This window comes from Emydura macquarii, unplaced genomic scaffold (genome assembly GCF_026122565.2).
Source record: "Emydura macquarii macquarii isolate MOO-44397 ecotype Brisbane River unplaced genomic scaffold, CSIRO-AGI_Emac_v2 contig_2676, whole genome shotgun sequence".
Lineage (NCBI taxonomy): Eukaryota > Metazoa > Chordata > Testudines > Chelidae > Emydura > Emydura macquarii.
The window spans coordinates 6,384,718-6,392,258 of NW_027132813.1; the positions used below are offsets into that span (position 1 = coordinate 6,384,718).

At 45.3% G+C, this 7,541-nt stretch overlaps 1 long non-coding RNA gene across 1 annotated transcript; it reads left to right on the plus strand.

Annotated features, from left to right (window-relative positions):
* The first annotated feature begins 3,860 nt into the window (after nt 1-3,860).
* Nucleotides 3,861-7,540, plus strand: LOC137164169 (uncharacterized). Its single transcript, XR_010922960.1, has 2 exons — nt 3,861-4,020; nt 4,390-7,540. It is a non-coding gene; the product is annotated as an uncharacterized lncRNA (long non-coding RNA).
* Nucleotide 7,541: the final 1 nt, after the last annotated feature.

Below are 7,541 nucleotides of genomic sequence, written 5' to 3' on the forward strand. Positions count from 1 at the left end.
AATGTCAAATGCTCACACTTCAATACTCAGTGAAACAGCAGGGAAGCAAGCTTCTGGCATGTATAAAAATACTTTGTTTGGAGCATTTGAGAGTCTTGGAAATGTGTATGTTCATTCTGCCAGAAGAAACCCAGTGAAAACTGTCTTTACCTCCCAAGAGAGCAGCAAAAATTGGTCACATAGCAGAGGTGCTGTTTAACAGAAGGTCAAACATAGTTGTACTGGGAGACTTTTAAATGGTTACTGAAAGGTGAAGTGTAAAGGTATAAAACCCCATGTGGGTCCTTCCCTGAACTCCTCCGTGATATATAAAATCACAAATTTACCCCCACCCCCAAAATTCATTTTTTTTATTGCTTCATTTTCACATTAGAAATATAAGAAACATCCTGGGCCTGACTTCTTTGCTCTTACCGGTGATGTCACCATTCACTGAAACCTGAGCTGCAACTTTCCCAGCCCGCAGTTGAGATGGTGGGAATGTTTTGTCTGTCTAACCTTTTTCCCATCTGTAGTTCACCTTTAAGACAAGGGGTTGGTTCTTGGGGTAGGGTTCTTTGTAGGTCATGTCTGAAGGGGTTTTTTCCAGCATATCTAAAAAAAATGACTGTAGCTGCCATTCCCCTTTGCTACAGGGAATAAAATCGGTTACTGTGTCTTTAAAAGGGCAGCATTTTCTAATGCATAGAGCAGGAGGGAGAGACTAGGAGTCAGGAAACATGAATTCAGTTCCAGACTCTGCCACGGACTTGCTGCGTTACTTTGAACAAATTACACATGGCCCAATTGAGCTGGTTACTGAGAGCCTTCAACTCCCATTCCTTTACGAAATGTAAACAACTGCTCTGAGTTCTTTGCTCCAGTTTCCAAGCTGCTACAAGAGCCCTGGAACACACTGAACCAAAGCTTCATTTGCTTTACAATGATCTTCTCTTGCCCTGGAACCTGGGTTGGTCTTAATTGGCCTAGCGCTCAGGCAAGAACAAACTAGGTAGGCATGCATGTTATCTCTTGTTTTTGTAAAGTTTATTGCACAATGCAGCCTGGCCTGCGTGCGGGTAAGAATGTGTGTCTGGGAGACTGTGAGCCAGGCTTGTTTGAAGTTACTTTGACCAAGCAATTTATTACAAAGAACTGATTGCTAGATAGAAAAAGCTACACAGGACGGATGATTTTCTTATAGGAAGGACCACTCACTAATTACCTTTATATGTGTGATCCGATCTTGGTGAGAGCCTGGTTCTGCTCTCACTGACACCAGGATTAACCAGGAATGACACAAGTGAAATCAATGTAAAACTGGTGTCAGTGAGAGCAGAATCAGGCCTGAGATTCACCGTGGGCCAGATCCTCAGTGGGTGTAAACTGGGGCAGCTCCATCATGAGAGCTCTGCGTTTCTCACAGCACTTTTCACCCAAGGATTTACAAGTGTTAGCTAATTATGTGCACGCTAGCTGAATTTAAAAACTCTGCTTCAAGATGGGTTAAAGCAAGTTGTAGCCAGACGTGGCTCCAACACTGGTTTGGCTGGCCAACATAGATGTGCCCAAATCATGTCAGAACAATGTTCCAAAACAAAGTGTTTGTTTCTGGGGTAAAGTATAGCTTGAACATAGTACATGCTGTACACACACGGGAGGTAGCATTATCCAGTAATTAGAGCACAAGACTGGGAATCAGGAGACCTGGATTCTAAATTTATTTCTGAGACTGCCTCACCATTTAACCTTGGGCAGGTCACTTCACCACTGTTGCCTCAATTTCCCTGTCTATAAAATAGAGCTGGGTGAATAACTGTTTCATTTTCTGGCAGTTCTGAAAAGGGGAAAAAAATTGGTTGGGGTTGAACTGAAACAGAAATTTTAGCAAATCAAAGAAGTTGGAAAAGTTTCATTTTAAGTCAAAGGAAACATTTTGTTCTGGACATTTTAACCTATAAAAGCAAAGGAACGAAAGGGCTAGCTTCTCAAAACTGAGGAGGTGGTGATGGTGATGCCCCTTTTATGACCAATAGCCTAGTGTTTACAGATCTGACCTGGGAGGTGGAAGATCTGAGTTTGAATCCCTGTTCTGGAGCAGGGTCTTAAACCCAAGTCTTTCCCCCTCAGGTGAGTCCCCATAAGCAGTAGGCTCTGGGGTATTCTTAGGGTGGCTGCTCTCTCTGGTGCACTTTGAATAAATAATTCAATACTTATTGCAGCAGGGACTTGAATCTAGACGTCACCCTTTCCAGGGGGGTGCCCCAACCATCCCACTATCAAGTCATTCTCACATGCTCTCTGACCCAGTGACTATTCAAATACTTATACAAAATGGAACAGGAGAGATTGAGAGAGAACCATATCAGAAAAACAATAGCCCAGTGGTGAGCAGGGAGAGAGACCTAGGTTCACAGTCCCTGCTCCAGAGCAAAGATTCTCCATCTCCCATATCCTAACCCCTGAGTTACTGGGTATGGTGAGAGGAGACAGGGCGGCACCACGCCCACCTCTAAATGGGGAATGTGCCTAAATCCCCTTGTGAATCTAGCCAGAAAAATCCAAATGTTTTATATTGATAATGTCGAAGCAATTTATTTTGACAGGTCCAATCTTTTGTTTTCATATTGACCAAAACAATTTTCCCAAGTGGACACTAATTTTCTAAATGTTTCTGTCAACCCAAATCTGCATTTTTTTTGGTGAAAAAAGTGTTGGATGAAAAATGTCTTGCAGCGCTACTGTAAAATGGGGAATATACTTCGTCTTGCAGGGCTGTTATAAGGCTAAGTCAATGAACATTTGAGATGCTCCACTACAAGACACTGTAGAAACCCCATACCGCCTGCAAAGACATGGGATGTTCCTGGGTTAAAGGGGTGGGCCCCACAAATTTAAACTTAACATGTTTCCTTCTTCATTCAAGGGATAGTATTTAAGGGGAACTCAGTGGGGGCTGGGGCTCCACAAACCTGTGGATCATGAAGGATCCACAAGAAGCCCCACTGCCTCTGCACCACTGTCCACCCCCGGCAACCCATGAACGGCACCACTCCCGTGGCAGCTATGCTTCTGTGGCTTGCTCTGCAACCAACCTTAGGCCTTGAGGAGACAGCATGAGTTACTCCAGGCTAGATCTGCAATAAGTTGAACTGCCTTGGCCTGTGTGTTTGAGGTGACAGGAGAAACTAGTGGAGGCCTGCTAGCTGCCTGCTCAAATCCACACCTGTGGGGCTGGCACCCTGCAGGGCATTGTGGAGGGTCTTCTACAGGGCTGGTAATGTGTCGTGCAGGTGGCAATCCTCCTCCTCATCAGACAGGCTCCAAAAATGCAGGTTTCCCTCCTCGCAGAAGTGGCAGGGAGCAGAAGGGCCAAAATGGACTGGGTATATGGTTATTAGGATTTAATTCTACCGTTCAACCAGTTACCACAATAATCCGCGACTGGGTAAATGCCAATGAGACCACCAGCTGGACTTTTGAAGGATTCAGGAACATGGGGTTTGTTACCCTAGATCAGAGCATTGGTCCATGTAATGTAGTATTCTGTGTCCCAAAGTAGTCAGTACCTGATCCATCAGAGCCCAGTAGGAGACAGTGCAATAGTCCAAGAGAGTTGACCAAAGCAAAGGAACCTTTTGCAGAAGTTATTTTTATTTCAGTATTTCAATGCATCTCTCTCTGATCAACTCATAACAACTGCAGGCTAATTCCTCTCACATCTTGATCTAATTCTCTCTCTGCTGGTGGAGATCAAGCATGTGCAGCTCATCTGTTTGACGTACAATCAAAAGGGAAAACAACGTCACAGTCTCACAGTAACTATTAAAGCAACACCCCCACCCCCATACTCCTAATGCAATGCAAATTGGAGGCACTGGTTTATTTTTGTAGCATTAGCCCCACCTCCCCTAAAGTTAGACACCGCATGAAACAGACCAGCTAATTTGGACCAAGAATTTCAATTGCCTGGAAAATGAAAGTGCTGAAAACCAAACAGTATCAGCAGGAGCTTTTGCTTCTAAAGGTCTGACTTGTCAGGTACTAAAAACTATCTAATTGATGTGCTGTCTCTTTTCAGACTTTCAAAAATGAGCTAGAATTCTTTATTAGTGCATCCTTGTGAAAGTAAAGGCAAAGTGCGGAGAAGCCCACGACTCTCAGATGGGTGTTTGTAGAAAAATATGTAATCTCTGAGGAGAGCATAATGGGATTTTATAGTTTGAATTTAGACTTCATCTTTCTTAGCAGCTAAGGAGATGTGCTAAGTGCCAGATGCATCCTTCTAAGTGAGGACTAAGAAAACATACACATTTCATTTTGAACATCAGCATTTTAATAACCACTAAACTAGTATGATTGCTGTGTTTCCAGTTGCTTGAATGGGGTATACTATTTTTTCTCTTTTAGGTGACTTAATCTTCATTCCTACAATACCCACAAGCATCAGTGTATCTATTCAGGACAATGTCTGACATGCCTGACCATGGTCTGCTCTTCACATCTTCAATTCTAAGATGATCATTAATACAACAGCAATGCATGGAATTGTACAGCACAGTGAATTAGTAATGGGCTGTAGTCCTCTTCATCCCTTGGTTGCCGCTTTTGACTCCAGCCCAGGTTGGTAGTGACTTACAGTTGCCATCTGATGGTTGTTTTGGGAGCATACATGAAATGAGTTGATGGTTCTCAGGCCAGTTCCCAGTGGAATTTTGTCCATATCATAAAAACCATTACCACAATTGACACCAATTTTCACCCCCTTGACAATCTAAGAAATTGCTTTCATTCAAAGACTGAATGGGCCATGCAGACCAAACCTCACTCTCCACTAGAAGCCATCCCCTCTACTCTTGGGGGAGGGTGAAGATGTGTCTTTGAAGGAGTGTTCTGTTCTGTACATGTCCTGTGGATCCATATAGACTGTATTATTATTACAAATCACTTACATAGCTCCATAGCATGTATTGGTCCCTAAAGAACCTTTACAGTCTGATTGAGGCAAATGCAATACAGACAATGGTGCAGGACAAGGCAAAAGAGTTGAAGGAGACAGACATAGCCCTGTCTATTTAAGTTTTCATACCATACATCATCACACTACCATCGGATCAGAGGGGACGGGGGGGAGTAGGTTTTAAAGAGAGAGATTTGAAGGAGACAGAAAGCTCTTGGCATGAAAAAAGAAGAGACTATTTCAAGAGCAAGGAGAAAAAAGATGTACTGAGAGAAGGAGAAGGAAATGAAGGGAGCATTAAGGAGAGAGGTTTGGACAGAGCATACAGCTTGGGAGGAAAGCAGGATGAGCAAAGCTGTGAAGAGCTTGGAAAAGGAATAGGAGCTAACAAGGTTGGAGCAGCAGAAGATGACCATTTTAGCAGCAGCAGTTTGGACAGACTGGAGGACAGGTGTGCAGGAAAGCCACCTAGACTGTCAATCCTGACACCTTTCACCAGTACTAAAGTCACTTGAAATTTTAATTTTTTCCATTTTCCACCCACTACCACTTCCTGAAGGCTTTAGTGGCTATTTCTTTAGAAAGCTTTAAAGGAAAAAGTCCTTCCATTGCAGAAACCAAAGTACTCAATACAATATGTCACATGCAGGAAACTGTGGGATTTAGTCATATCTAAAGATAATAGGGTCACAAGTGTTTCTATATTTACTATTAAAGCTATGAAGGGAAATGCTGATTTGCGGGTTCCTATTCAGACACACCATGTGTTGTGATGACTTATACTTGCAGAGTCTGAAACACAACCAGTGGCTGTTGTTCTACCTGGAGGAACGCTGTAATTGCTGGCGTGCAACACAGTTTATTCAAACAGTGATATTAGTATATTTAGAAACCGATATGTGATATAGCTCCATTTAGCTCAAAGTGCTTTGAAAAAATTAAGACACACTCCACCTCTGTGTGATGGTATTGGTACACCCATTTCACAGATGGGCAACCTGAGGCATAGAGAAGTTAACTGAGTTGCTCAAACAGTAAGTGCCTGACTCCCAGTCACCTGCTCAACACTTTGTTCTCATCCATTGGCACACAAAGGCACAGAATCTCCATTAAACCAAAGAGCTCTCAAAAGGCATTTGATGCAATTACTAGAGCAAGTCATGTCCTATTGTGGTATGTACTTGGAGGAGGTTGCATTGCACTGCTTGACCCTAGTCTGCTCTCCACTTCCTTGCTCATCTCTGGTACATAGCCCAACACCTCCACATTGCTGTTCACTTATTCAGTCAAGACCACTGGAATTCGATACATTTGTTTCATCATCAGCTGCTGAAAGCAAGTGGGTGAAACTCTTTGTGTGCTCGTTATTAGACTTCTAGATGTGCTCTCTCCCCCCTCAATTTAAAGAACAAGGAATACTGATTATGTGTCTAATTTTACTATGTCTTGGGTTTACGTCCACCATCCTTCCTACATTTTAAGGGACATCTGTCATTTCTGATTAGTGTTCAACACCCTTTGTTTTTATAGAGATACTAAAAACATCTGATCAGAGAAAAAACAGTTACAAGGAAATCATGCAAAGGATAATATACATGTATGATATTTGTACCAGGGGTACAGTATGGCTGTGTTGTAGTGTCCCTTACATGTAACCTTTGTCCTGAGTTGTTCATACACTTGTGCTCTATTTCCTTGATGTGCTCACCTCACTGGGCATGCGTTGTGGTTTGCAGCACGTTAAGGAGCCACTGATCAGTGCTTGAACTGAAAGGAGCGGAGACATTTCCTTGGGGCTCAGTTTAGACAGTAAGGAAGCCCACAAAAATGCCATATGTAGCTCTCTTTTCCAGATACTCAGTGATACCTCCCACTAGGGAGATTTTTCCCTCTGGTTGATCAGGACCAAACATTTCGCCTCTGGAATTCTGTCGTTTCAAAGACATTTCCTAGGGGAAGATCGCTCCTTGCACACGCACCCCCTACGAGGACTTCATCCCCCCCCCCGTAATTACTCAGCTGGAGCACTGGCGGTGAGCTTTGTTCATGCCTCTCGCGCCTGCAGCTCCCTCCCGGGGAGCTGTCATCACCAGCGCTCCGCGCCGGGCCGGGCCGGGCCGGGCTGCAGCTGCTAACGCAAAGGGCTGGAGGTTGCATCAGCAACCAGCCCAGATTCCATGATGCTTTGGACTCTGGCTGGGGTTAGCCAGCAGCCGCTTTACGGGAAGCCGCGGGAGCGGAGGGCGTGATTGACACCGCGGGCGGCGTGAAGCCCTGACCGACAACCAACCAGCTGCCTCCCCGGCCCGCACCCCGCCCAGGCGTTCCTAGAACCGGGGGGGGCCGCTCCGCAGCCGGCTCTGCTCTGCTCTTCTGGGGAAGGGAGGGACTTGGGTGTCTCCAGCGTGTTGGCGGGCAGCGCTGCCGCGGGGCGGGCTCTGGAAGGAGCGAAGCACCCGTTGGTGCCCAGCTGCTCGGGGGCAGACAGGGCGGGGAGCGGGGAGCGGCGCAGCCGGGGCTGGGCCCCCTCCTGGGAGCGCGGTGCCGCAGCTCTGGGGGCCCTGCCCTGTCTGGCTCGCTGAGCTCACTCGAGCCAGCTGTG